The sequence below is a fragment of the Aegilops tauschii genome, chromosome 7, assembly GCF_002575655.3.
Source record: "Aegilops tauschii subsp. strangulata cultivar AL8/78 chromosome 7, Aet v6.0, whole genome shotgun sequence".
In the NCBI taxonomy this organism is placed as follows: domain Eukaryota; kingdom Viridiplantae; phylum Streptophyta; class Magnoliopsida; order Poales; family Poaceae; genus Aegilops; species Aegilops tauschii.
Genome location: NC_053041.3, coordinates 308,042,439 through 308,055,419, shown reverse-complemented (window position 1 = coordinate 308,055,419; position 12,981 = coordinate 308,042,439). Strand labels below are relative to the sequence as shown.

The 12,981-nt window shown below is 46.3% G+C and overlaps 1 long non-coding RNA gene across 1 annotated transcript; it reads right to left on the bottom strand.

Annotated features, from left to right (window-relative positions):
• Positions 1-8,586: 8,586 nt before the first annotated feature.
• On the bottom strand, positions 8,587-12,368 carry LOC141028014 (uncharacterized). Its single transcript, XR_012190130.1, has 3 exons — positions 12,010-12,368; positions 11,564-11,730; positions 8,587-8,966 (listed from the first exon to the last, which is right to left on the bottom strand). It is a non-coding gene; the product is annotated as an uncharacterized lncRNA (long non-coding RNA).
• Between the last annotated feature and the right edge of the window lie 613 nt (positions 12,369-12,981).

The following is a 12,981-nucleotide window of genomic DNA, read 5'->3' as shown; positions in this document are numbered from 1 at the left end:
CTCAAAGTTCTGTCAAGGAAAACCCAAAGGCAGGAGATATCAACTATGGAGAGATATCTCATGGAAATGACAAGAGCAGAAACACAGCTATCCATGATGTTATCGCCCGCTTATGCTATTGCCACCGTGCTGAGTTAAGCATGCAGTTCGTCGTAAGGATTGGATGGTAGAGGGCTGATGGAGCACCTATCAGCAAGATGAAGTTTTAACCTTAGCCGGTGTATCACCAGGATCTGGAGTATTACATCAAGAAGTTAAGATGGACCTGCAGGAAACAGTATTTGATAAGGAAGTGTTTCGTGAAGAACTCAGGACCCAGAAGCTGAAAGTAGCCAAGCTAGAGGAGCAAAACCTTGAGACATCAAAGACTCGTCAGGAACTGAAGGACAGTAGTACCATGGTTCATGCCAAGGATGTTGAGACCCAGAAGTTTGGAACACAATTATTAAAGGACGTCACGAGAGACTTCGCGTCAACAGAGATGATCTGGCAAAAGAACTTGGGAAAGACAAGCATGATCGGAAGAAGCCATCGGAGACATGAACAAGACTTGAAGAGTTTGACGATTTTGAAGATTTATTGACCTTTAGAAGACCAAACCCCTGTTATATACCTACGTTAGATGCGACGATTGTGAGCTGTCACTTGTTTGATGTTTTTCCGACAGCCACAAATAAAACCTGTCTTTTCAAAACTATTGTTTGTATTGTGTGCATCCCTCTCTATCTCTCTTATCCCACCCCAAACCCATGGACCCAATAGAGGATGAATGGAGATGAGCTTATATTTTCTGGACCAATGACTCAATTGGAGACGGACTGATGGATTCAGAACATGGTGGATCACATGGAGAATAACCCTATAGCCGGGAAGGATATGACCCAGCATGCTCTTGAGTGCTTTGAAAGAGGTGCCACTACCTGGTAGAGGATGTACCAAACCATCAATGGATGGCAAGGAGTAACCACTTGGAAAGAATTTAAGTTGAATTTACCAAAGTCTCGAGTTGTGCCCCAGAAATTGAAGCCTTATGGAAGTTCAGTCTAGATTGTTGGGAAAGATCCGTGAAGCTCAGAAGGATGACAAAGAGATTGCTGAGATAAAAGTAAAAATGAGCAAAGGAAAGGCCAATGGTTTTCGTAAGGATGAGCACGACACCTTATGGTTCGAGGACCGTGTATATGTTCCCAATAATGCAAAGATCAGGAAGTAAATACTTCAGGAGGCTCATGACTCACCATACTCGATTCGCCCTGGAAACACCAAGATGTATTTGGATTTGAAGGAGCGTGTCTGGTGGACTGGTATGAAGAAGGATATTGCGGAGTATGTAGTCGTAGGTGATGTATGCCAGAGAGTAAAGGCAGAGTATCAGAAGCCAGCCGGATTACTACAGCCTATGCCGATACCCGAATGGAAGTAGGATAAGCTTGGCATGGATTCCATTACCGGATTTTCCAGAACCCGACCGGGATATGATTTTATCTGGGTAGTAGTTGATTCGCTTGACCAAAGTGGCTCCCTTTATCCCAGTGAAAACCACATATACAAGTGCGAAGTTGGCCAAGATATATATGACCAGGACCGTATGTCTGCATGGAGTTCTGAGGACCATCGTATCAGATAGAGGAACACAGTTACCTCAAAGTTTTGGAATTAGCTGCACCAGACTTTGGGTACTAGGCTAGAGTTCAGTACAGCCTTTCATCCGCAGACAGATGGATAGACCGAGAGAGTCAATCAGATTCTGGAGGACATGTTGAGAGCGTGTGCGCTAGATTATGGATCTAGTAGGGATGATAATCCACCTTACGCGGAGTTCTCATACAACAACAGTTACCAAGCCAGTTTGAAGATGGCCCCTTTTGAAGCTTTGTATGGGAGAAGGAGCCAGACACCGTTGATGTGGGATGAGGTTGGAGACCATCAGTTGTTTGGACCAAATGTGATCAAGGAGTCATAAGAGAATGTTAAGTTGATTCAAGATAGACTGAAGGTAGCTCAGTCCAGGCAGAAGAGTTATGCAGACTCAAAAACGCAAGGAGGTAGTCTATGAAATTGGAGACAGAGCATGTCTTCGTGTGTCCCCTCTGCGAGGAATTAAACGATTTGGAGTTAAGGGAAAGTTAGCCCCGAGATTTGTAGGACCATACCGAGTTTTGGAGCGTATGGGAGAAGTGGCCAACAAGTTGGAGTCACCCGAAGGACTGTCAGGAGTTCATGATGTGTTTCATGTTTCCCAGTTGAAGAAGTGCCATGCAGAGATGACCAATATTCCCCTATAAGGACGCTTGACCCTGGAAAGGATAATGATGTTCCACGAAGTGGAGTATGGACTTCATAAGTATAAGTTTTTTATCTCGGTATGTGGGATATTCCCCGAGGATGAAGAGATGAATTACTATTCGATATAAAGGAGGTATGATGTTGGAAATATGGATCAATGGAAATTCCATAATGAGTCTGAGTAATCATGTCCTAGTTTGGTGCCAATAGAAGGAAGGAAGACAGTACAATTGGATGGATTTAAGAATACTAGGAAGTTGGATGTAGGATTAAGGATCAGTTTCCCCAATGATGAGTTCAAGGTTTACCAGTGATGAGATGGGCCATAACCCACAGGCCCCAGGACCTGCCAGGAAGCAAGCACCCTCTTGCTAAAGGAGAAACCTTGGAAGAAGATACGACTTTATCAGCAGACGATTTCATAGGAGTAACGCAAAACCTGAGAGTTGTGAAGGAACGATAGATGTTTGTTTGGCTTGCAGAATCCACGGATTATCCGAACTTGGTTCGTCGACAAGAGAAATTCTGCAATGCTTGTGAGGATGACCGAGTGTTAGAATGCGAGATTCGCTAAACCATATACAAGGTAATGATTTGGGTGCGGGATGGATTGATCACCATACCGACTTACTCTTATTGTTCACCTTGCTATACGGGATGGTAAATCTGAGTGACTTGCCTATAGTGGAGAGACAATGATCAAAACCTTGTTTGAACCTTAGAATGGTATAAGTATTTTTCCCTTGTACAAGGCAGTTTTTGCCAACCGTAGGTTATACGGTGAGGATCAACCAGACCCATTTCCTACAGGAGAAACCATAAATCGTTGACCACCATGAGATATCGATAGTTGTTTAGTTTTGGCGCCAGACCCGTCAGCTATGAAGACCCAGTCTTGGAATAACCTTACCAAGATGAAAGGACAGAAGAATTGAGAAAAAGGTTATGCCACTACCTGAAGAGCAAGAGAAGGAATTATCTCAAGAATCTGAGAAGACCGGCCCTGTCAAGAATCAGGATGGAGTATATGAGTATTGATGGGACCGTAACGATGTTTCTAAGGGTGGTAGCACCCCAGACCCCCTGGGATGATCGATGGATTTTGAGGAGACCCCAAACCTAACCGATTTCTTGCTAGCCTCTCCGAATCTCGAGGACGAGATTCATTTTAAGGGTGGTAGGTTTGTAACATCCCAAAATTCTAAATTTTGGAATGTTATAATAAATAGATAGATTTGATTGATTGTTTGATTGATTGTCTGAAAGTGAGTAAATTCGAAACTTTTTGAAAGTTAAATGAGAGGGAATAAAAGGACTTTCCCAAACTTTCATCTTTGCTTTCTGATATCCATGAATTCAAATTCTTTTCATCACAAAACCCTGGAGAGAAGATGACATGACTTCTTCCATTTATTTAAATGAAAACGGGTGTTGAAAATATTTGTATATCATTTGAAAATATTTCGAACTCAGAAACTTCAAGCAACTCAATGATTTTCATGAGAGAAGATAAAATGACTTCTTCAAAACATATGAAATATGAGTTGGAAGTTAAAAGGATCAAATTTAAAATCCTTTTGAAATTATTTTCAATCTGGAGTTATTTGATTTTTATTCAAATTAGTTTTCTCCAAAAATAAAATATATGGAAAATAGGGTAACATGATTCCCTACAATAGAAAATTGGAGATAAATAAATTTGACATAATTTTGGTATTTTTTAAAAATGATTTTTACTGGATTTTAGTAGGGCAGTAGCACTCTTTGAATTATTTGAATTTTTCTCGATTTTATTTGACTTCACAGAATGTCCACGTTGTAGAAAATCTTTTTCTGAAGATTTTGATATATTATATACCTATATAATATTTTGTTTTAATTTTCCTTTGTTTTTACTGTGTTTGTTTGTGTTTTAGAAAAAAATCTCTCTTCCGCCGACTGGGCCGGCCCAGCTCCAATCGGGCCAGGCCAAGGCCCAGCCCAGCCGCGCCGCTCGTCCCCGAACTCGGGACGGAGTCCCGAGCCGCCACGCCGCCGCGCCGCCATGGGAGGCCGTGCCGCCTCCTCCTGTCCCCTTCTCCAAGCCTCGCGCAGGCCCCCCTCTCCTTTTCACATCTCCGCCACGCTCGTCGGAAGCCGCCGCCGCCGGCGAGATCCGTTGCCCTGCCCCGCACTCCACCGCCGCCGCCGACCGCCGCCGACCGCCGCCGGTGCCACCATCGACTCCGCCGCACCGCGCCGCCCCTTCCCGACTGCTCCGCTGCCCTCCTCGACTACCGGAGCCGCCTCCCCGCGCGCAGCCGACGTTGTCGCCGCCATCTTCCACGTCGCCGGTGATCGCCGTGGTAACCGCCGCTTCCCGTCCGTTGGATCTGGATCGAACGATCCAGATTTCGTTTTGTTTTTTTAAACGTTTTTTTATTTGATGAACGTTCATTAGTTAGGGTTTGCACCGAACGGTTTTTCATTCGTTTAGATAGCCTTTTCGTTTTATTTTATTTCTGCCAGGGACCCATCTGTGAATAATTTATTTACAGATTAGCCCCTGATCTTCAAACGTCTACAACTTTTTACTCGTTTATCCAAATCCAACGAAACCAACGCCCGCTTCTTCGTTATGATCTCCTCTATCCAGTAATCCAACTCAAACATGTTTTTGAAATTTTAAAATTAGAATTAGATCAGATTTTAATTTGAATCTTCTTTTGATCGTAACTTGAGTTTCGTAACTCCGATTTAGTTGATTCTTTTTGCAAATTAAAGCTCTTGACCTAAACTTTCTGATAAAGCAAAATTCACATAATTTTGGTACTGTTAGAAATTGTTTTATGTTGCAGGAGTTATTTTCTTGGTTTTGATGTTTTGCGAAGTATCTTCTTCATTCTTTCTGATCTTTTGAGTGATTGCTTATGTGTGGTTACTATTGCTTGCTCACGATAGATTGAACGGAGTGTGACGAGTAGAACTATCAAGAGTTTTGAGTGCGAATCATCTTCATCAACATTGCAGGCAAGTTCACACTTTGATCATACCTCTTTACCACCCAGTTTTATTGCATTAGATCAATCCTCAAACAATTGCATGATTAGGATCTGATTAATACGTGGGTTTTGGGAAGTAGATGAGGTAGTACCTATTGCCCTGTTTATTATCAAACCTTTGGGAGTTACTTCTACGTTTGCTTATATTGCTATGCTATGCTCGTAGACGTGGATTGGGTTTGAGTGAATTTCCATGACAGATGTGAGATTGTTAATTAATGGTTCAACTTAAGGTGGCTACTTAAATAAACATCTGGGTGGATTGAGGCACCTGGAGAACCCAGTGTTGCCTGTATTTTTGGATATCCCGGAGTACCCGTGTGATCATCCTATGGACCGCCACCCAGACTATAAGGGATCATAAGATTATTCATGCTAGAAACTTCCGTGCACAGCCACAAGCCATTATGGGCTCTGGCATAGTTGAGTAAGTTGTGTGAGCTCTTGAAGAGGTGGACTAGCAGATGTAGGGGGATTGTAGGTGTAACGGTCTGCCCGGAGTAGAGAGTAAATGCTTCTAAAAGACTGTGTCTCGATCATCCGTTTCTCAAACACCAAGTAGTGCGAGAAATCCAACGGAGGAGATCGAGTCTTGTGGGGAAAAGTGCGCAAACCTCTACAGAGTGTACAAACTAGTCATGATTAGCCGTGTCCCCGGTTATGGACATCTTGAGTATCTAGTTCTTGGATTATCATGTGAATCTCATCATCATGTTACTTTAATTAATTTTGTTGGGTTAATGATGATACTTAATTGGGATTGAGATGCTGTCAACCATCTCAATGTTTCACAACCACCATGATAGTTAAATAAAATTTATTCCTTTGCAGTAGGGAAAAATTGGCTTTTCGCAAAAACATTATAACCATAGAGCTTTTCCACCAGCCATATATGCATGTAGCACTACAGGAAACAGCTACTTTGCCGTCTGCCACGGCGGACGGCAAAGGCTCGAAAGGCGGACGGCAAAGACCTTTGCCGTCAGCCGCGGACGGCAAAAGGCTCCGGCAAAGAAGGCTCCGTCATGTCGGTCTCGGGGTGCCGTGTCGGGGTCGGGGTCTCGGGGTCGGGGTGTCGGGTCGGGGTGCCGGGTCGGGGTCGGGGTGCCGTGTCGGTGTCGGGGTCGGGGTGTCGGGTCAGGCTCGGGGTCGGGGTGTCGGGGTCGGGGTCGGGGTCGGGGTCGGGGTCTCGGGGTCGGGGTGCCGTGTCGGTGTCGGGGTCGGGGTGTCGGGTCAGGCTCGGGGTCGGGGTGTCGGGGTCGGGGTCGGGGTCGGGGTCTCGGGGTCGGTGTGTCGGGGTGTCGGGGGTGTCGTGTCGGGGGTCGGGGTGTCGTGTCGGTCTCGGGGTGCCGTGTCGGGGTCGGGGTGTCGTGTCGGTCTCGGGGTGCCTTGTCGGGGTCGGGGTCTCGGGGCCGGGGTGTCGGGTCGGGGTGCCGGGTCGGGGTCGGGGTGCCGTGTCGGTGTCGGGGTCGGGGTGTCGGGGTCGGGGTGTCGGGGTCGGGGTCGGGGTGTCGGGGGTGTCGTGTCGGGGGTCGGGGTGTCGTGTCGGTGTCGGGGTGCCGTGTCGGTGTCGGGGTGCCGTGTCGGGGTCGGGGTGCTGTTTCGGGGTCGGGGCTTCGGGGTGTCGTGTCGGGGTCAGGAGGTTAGGGGGTCGGGGGGTCGGGGTGTCGTGTCGGGGTCAGGGGGTTAGGGGGTCGGGTGTCGGGGTGGAGTCGGGGTCTTCTTCTTCTTCTTCTCCTCCTCCTCCTCCTCCTCTTCTTCTTCTTCTTCTTCCCCCTTCTACTTAACCTAAACCTAAACTAAAAACCTAAACTAATTAAAACCAAACTATTTAAACTAATTAAACCTAAACTAATTAAACTAAATAACCTACACTAATTAATTCTAAACTGAAAAAACTTAAACTAAAAAACCTTATCTAAACAGAAAAAAAACAAAAAAACAGGAAAAAAATGGGATCGAGGGGCTCACCGTGGGGGGCGGCGACGGGTCGGGGAGGGGCCGGCGACGGGGGGCCGGGGCGGGGCGGTGGAGGAGGCGGGGCGGCGGGGGCCCGGGCGGCGGGGGGCCGGGGCGGCGGGGGGCCGGGGCGGGGCGGTGGAGGAGGCGGGGCGGCAGGGGCCCGGCCGGCGGGGGGCCGGGGCGGCGGGGGGCCGGGGCGGGGCGGTAGAGGAGGCGGCGGGGGGCGCGGGGCGGCTGTGGGCCGGGGCGGCGGTGGGGCGCGGGGCGGCGGGGGGCCGGGGCAGGGGGGCGACGGGGCGGTGGGGCGGTGGGGCGGCGGGGAGCCGGGGCGGCGGGGCGACGGGGCGGCGGGGGCGACGGGGTGGCGGGCGGCGGCGGGGTCGGAGGAGAAGGGCGCGCGAGGACGAAGTGAGTAACGGGCGGGGGGGTACTTGCCGTTAGTCAAGTGCCCTCTTTGCCGTCCGCCAGCCTTTGCCGTCCGCCTTTTTGCCTCTTTGTCGTCTGCTAGCGGACGGCAAAGAGGTGGGCCGTTAACATTTTTTCAAATGAGCGGGGGTGGGGGCCACCACACTCTTTGCCGTCTGCCAGCGGACGGCAAAGATTCTTTGCCGTCTGCTGGCAGACGGCAAAGAGCTGGCAGATGGCAAAGAGCTTCTTTGCCGTCAGCCTTTTCTTTGCCGTCTGCTTATGCGTAGCTGATGGCAAAGAGCTGCTTTGCCGTCAGCTAGCAGACGGCAAAGAGCTGGCAGATGGCAAATTAGCTGATTCCAGTAGTGTAGTGATAGCCTTTGTTCATCATTTCTCTATGGTGTGAATTTGCCAGTACATTCAATGTACTGACCCTTTGTGGCTGCAACGTCTCATGTTGCAGGATATCTTACGACGAGTAAGTGATACGTTAGGGTTACGATTTCTATACTCAACTTTGCCGTTGGTGTTGATGGGAATCCACAACCTTGTTACTTCCGTTATTTGGATTGAGGTAATAGTATTTACGTTACTTTATACATGTGATTTACCTCTGTTATAAATCCTCGAGTACTGTGTGTGTCAGCATACCGATCCAGGGATGACACTTAAGCACAGAGACTTACCGTCTGAGGTCGGGTCGCTACAACACCATATGTAAGACGCAACGAATATCACTCTACCAAGTTAAAACTGGCTCGTCATTAGTGCCATTTCAACAAATTAGTAGTACAAGCTAGAAAATAATGCGAGATGTAAATTATATCAGACTCCCAAGTTAAAGGTGTCTTGTGAAAAGTGATTGTTGCAGGTTACACAATAGTAGTACTTTGATGTAAGAACATGGTGTGATAGATAGATATTGTATGTTCTAGAAACAGGAACACGTGTCTTATTCACAAGTATAATGTGTAAAGTAAGTAGATGGAATTCAACAAAATTAGAAGGCATACAAGCTAGACATCATACATAACATGCAACCACATATAACAGTGCCATGTTAGTGGGAGCACATGTGATGGTGGACAAGGGGGGACATGCTCATCATCAACACAACTACGTTGAGTGTCTATGCATGTGTTGTCTTCCAAATCTTGTTGGGGGATGGCAGAGTAGAATGTGTAGAGGCCCTCCGTTTAGAAGAAGCACCTTTATCCACTGCCTTGCTAATTTCCTTCTGCTTTATTGATTTTTCATTGTCAAGTAAAACTGACAAGAAAAAGCAATAAAATTCACTCTTCAGAACTCATTCATGCATGATACTGACAATCACTACCTTGATGTGAGGCAAACACATGATACGAGGATGGAATATGTACGAAAAACTGGACGACATGGCATATTCACAACTATTTGTGTAAACTAAGCAGAAGTAATTTAATCAAATTACAAGCAATACAAGCTAGACACCGTATGCAACATGCAAGATGATACGTCTCCAACGTATCTATAATTTTTGATTGTTCCATGCTATTATATTATCCATCTAGGATGTTTTATATGCATTTATATGCTATTATATATTATTTTTGGGACTAACCTATTAACCTAGAGCCCAGTGCCAGTTTCTGTTTTTTCCTTGTTTTTGAGTTTTACATAAAAGGAATACCAAACGGAGTCCAATTGACGTGCCAATTTTTGATGATTTTTTATGGACCAAAAGAAGCCCCCGGAGTAAAAGAGTTGGGCTAGAAGAGTCCCGAGCCGTCCACGAGAGTGGGGGGCGCGCCCTACCCCCCTGGGCGCGTCCCCCTATCTCGTGGACGACTCAGAGACCCCCCTGATGTGAGACCTACGCCAAAAATTCCTATAAATACAGAAACCTCCAGAAAATAATCTAGATCGGGAGTTCCGCCGCCGCAAGCCTCTATAGCCACCAAAACCAATCGGGACCCTGTTCCGGCACCCTGCCGGAGGGGGGATCCATCACCGGTGGCCATCTTCATCATCCCGACGCTCTCCATGATGAGGAGGGAGTAGTTCACCCTCGGGGCTGAGGGTATGTACCATTAGCTATGGGTTTGATCTCTCTCTCCCGCGTTCTTGATTCGGCACAATCTTGATGTGTCGCGAGCTTTGCTATTATAGTTGGATCTTATGATGTTTCTCCCCCTCTACTCTCTTGTAATGGATTGAGTTGTCCCTTTGAATTATCTTATCGGATTGAGTCTTTAAGGATTTGAGAACACTTGATGTATGTCTTGCATGTGCTTATCTGTGGTACAATGGGATATTCACGTGATCTACTTGATGTATGTTTTGGTGATCAACTTGCGGGTTCAGTGACCTTGTGAACTTATGCATGGGGGTTGGCACACGTTTTCGTCTTGACTCTCCGGTAGAAACTTTGGGGCACTCTTTGAAGTTCTTTGTGTTGGTTGAATAGATGAATCTGAGATTGTGTGATGCATATCGTATAATCATACCCACGGATACTTGAGGTGACATTGGAGTATCTAGGTGACATTAGGGTTTTGGTTGATTTGTGTCTTAAGGTGTTATTCTAGTACGAACTCTAGGATAGATCAAATGGAAAGAATAGCTTCGTGTTATTTTACTACGGACTCTTGAATAGATCGATCAGAAAGAATAACTTTGAGGTGGTTTCGTACCCTACAATAATTTCTTCGTTTGTTCTCCGCTATTAGTGACTTTGGAGTGACTCTTTGTTGCATGTTGAGGGATAGTTATATGATCCAATTATGTTATTATTGTTGAGAGAACTTGCACTAGTGAAAGTATGAACCCTAGGCCTTGTTTCAACTCATTGCAATACCATTTACGCTCACTTTTACCACTTGCTACCTTGCTATTTTTATATTTTCAGATTACACTTACCCATATCTATCATCCATATTGCACTTGTATCACCATCTCTTCGCCGAACTAGTGCACCTATACAATTTACCATTGTATTGGGTGTGTTGGGGAGACAAGAGACTCTTTGTTATTTGGTTGCAGGGTTGTTTGAGAGATACCATCTTCATCCTACGCCTCCCACGGATTGATAAACCTTAGGTCATCCACTTGAGGGAAATTTGCTACTGTCCTACAAACCTCTGCACTTGGAGGCCCAATAACGTCTATAAGAAGAAGGTTGCGTAGTAGACATCACAAGACAATATCACACGGCTAAGCTAGAGAAAGCACATGGGATGCCGGTTTCGCTGAAAGACCGCCATCAGTCCCTGCCATATTTTTCCTTACTCTTTCTTAATTGTATTGCCTTGTCAAGTCAAACCCATAAGAAAAATGAATAAAAATTCGTTTTTCAGAACTCCTTGATGCAGGATGCTGACGAGCACTACTTTAATGTAAGGCGACCACATGATAGGACGATTGACTGTGTAAGAAAAAAGGACAGCACTGCATATTCACATCTATGATGTGTAAACTAAGCAGAAGGCATTTCAACAAATTAGAAGCAATGAAAGCTAGACACCATATGGAAGATGCAACGAATATCACTCTACCAAGTTAAAACTGTCTCGTCATAAGTGCCATTTCAACAAATTAGAAGTAGTGCAAGCTAGAAAAGAATGCGAGATGTAACCTATATCACACTCCCAAGTTAAATGTGTCTTATGGTAAGTGATTGTTGCAGGTTACACAACAGTAGTACTTTGATGTAAGAACATGGTGCGATAGACAGATAGTGTATGTTCTAGAAACAGGAACACATGTCTTATTCACAAGTATAATGTGTAAATTAAGAAGATGGAATTCAACAAAATTAGAAGCAATACAAGCTAGACATCATACATAACATGCAACCACATATAAAAGTGCCAAGTTAGAGGGAGCACCTGTGATGGTGCACTAGGGGAGACGTGCTCATCATCAACACAACTACGTTGAGTGTCTATGCATGTGTTGTCTTCCAAATCTTCTTAGGGGGTGGCAGAGTAAAATCTGTAGAGGCCCTCCGTTTGAAAGGAGCACCTTTATCCACTGCCTTGCTAATTTCCTTCCGCTTTATTGATTTTGAATTATCAAGTAAAACCAACAAGAAAAAGCAATAAAATTCACTCTTCAGAACTCATTCATGCATGATACTGACAATCACTACCTTGATGTAAGGCAAACACATGATACGAGGATGGAATATGTATGAAAAACAGGATTGCATGGCATATTCACAACTATTTGTGTAAACTAAGTAGAAGTAATTTAATCAAATTATAAGCAATACAAGCTAGACACCTTATGCAACATGCAAGACAATATCACACTGCTAAGCTAGAAAAAGCACCTTGGATGCCGGTTTCGCCGGAAGACCGCCATCAGTCCCTGCCTTATCTTTTTCCTTCCTCTTTCTTAATTGTATTTCCATGTCAAGTGAAACCCACAAGAAAAATGAAAAAGTTTCGCTTTTCAGAACTCATTGATGTAGGATGCTGACGAGCACTACTTTAATGTAAGGCGACCGCATGATAGGACGATTGAATGTGTAAGAAAAAAGGACAACATTGCATATTCACAACTATGATGTGTAAACTAAGCAGAAGGCATTTCAACAAATTAGAAGCAATGAAAGCTAGACACCATATGAAAGATGCAACGAATATCACTCTACCAAGTTAAAACTGTCGGCGTCCTGGGAACGGAGGTCCCCAGACTTGCCTGCCTATGGCCCACGACGCGGCTCCATCAACGGCCTGGTACGGCCCATCTTCATCGGCAACCACTCAAGACCCTCGCTAGGGGCCAAGCCTCGCAAGGCGGACGACACCAAGACCTCCTGGGGGGCGGCCTCACTAGGCTGGCTCCCGAGGAGCGGAGATATCTATGCAAGGGGCACCTCATGAGGTGCGCGTGACGTGAGCCGTGATGATCAAGGCCAGGTGGGCGCCAGCGGGCGCAGAGTAATAGTTGCCTCTTTGGTGCTAAAGGGGCAAGCGCAGGCGAGGAGTCTCGTGGCATCCGGCAAAGGTTTCCATATCGGTGCAACAAGACCAAGACCAGCAGGACGGCAGGACGGAGGTCACCGCGGAGCCCACGACGGCGTCACCACCAGAGCCTTTGGCAGGCGAAGACCACCTTTTGTGAGGATAGCTTGTACTAGTTGTCTCCCTTCAAACTTGGCCATTGTGGGATCCCTTCCCGCCTAACATTTGGGAAGAGGACCAGGGCCTCTACAAATAGGACTAGCCACCGCCATGGGGAGGCACCTTATCTTGGATTGGACTCATTCCGCCAAGGCCAACTCAGCAGCTCACCGAGC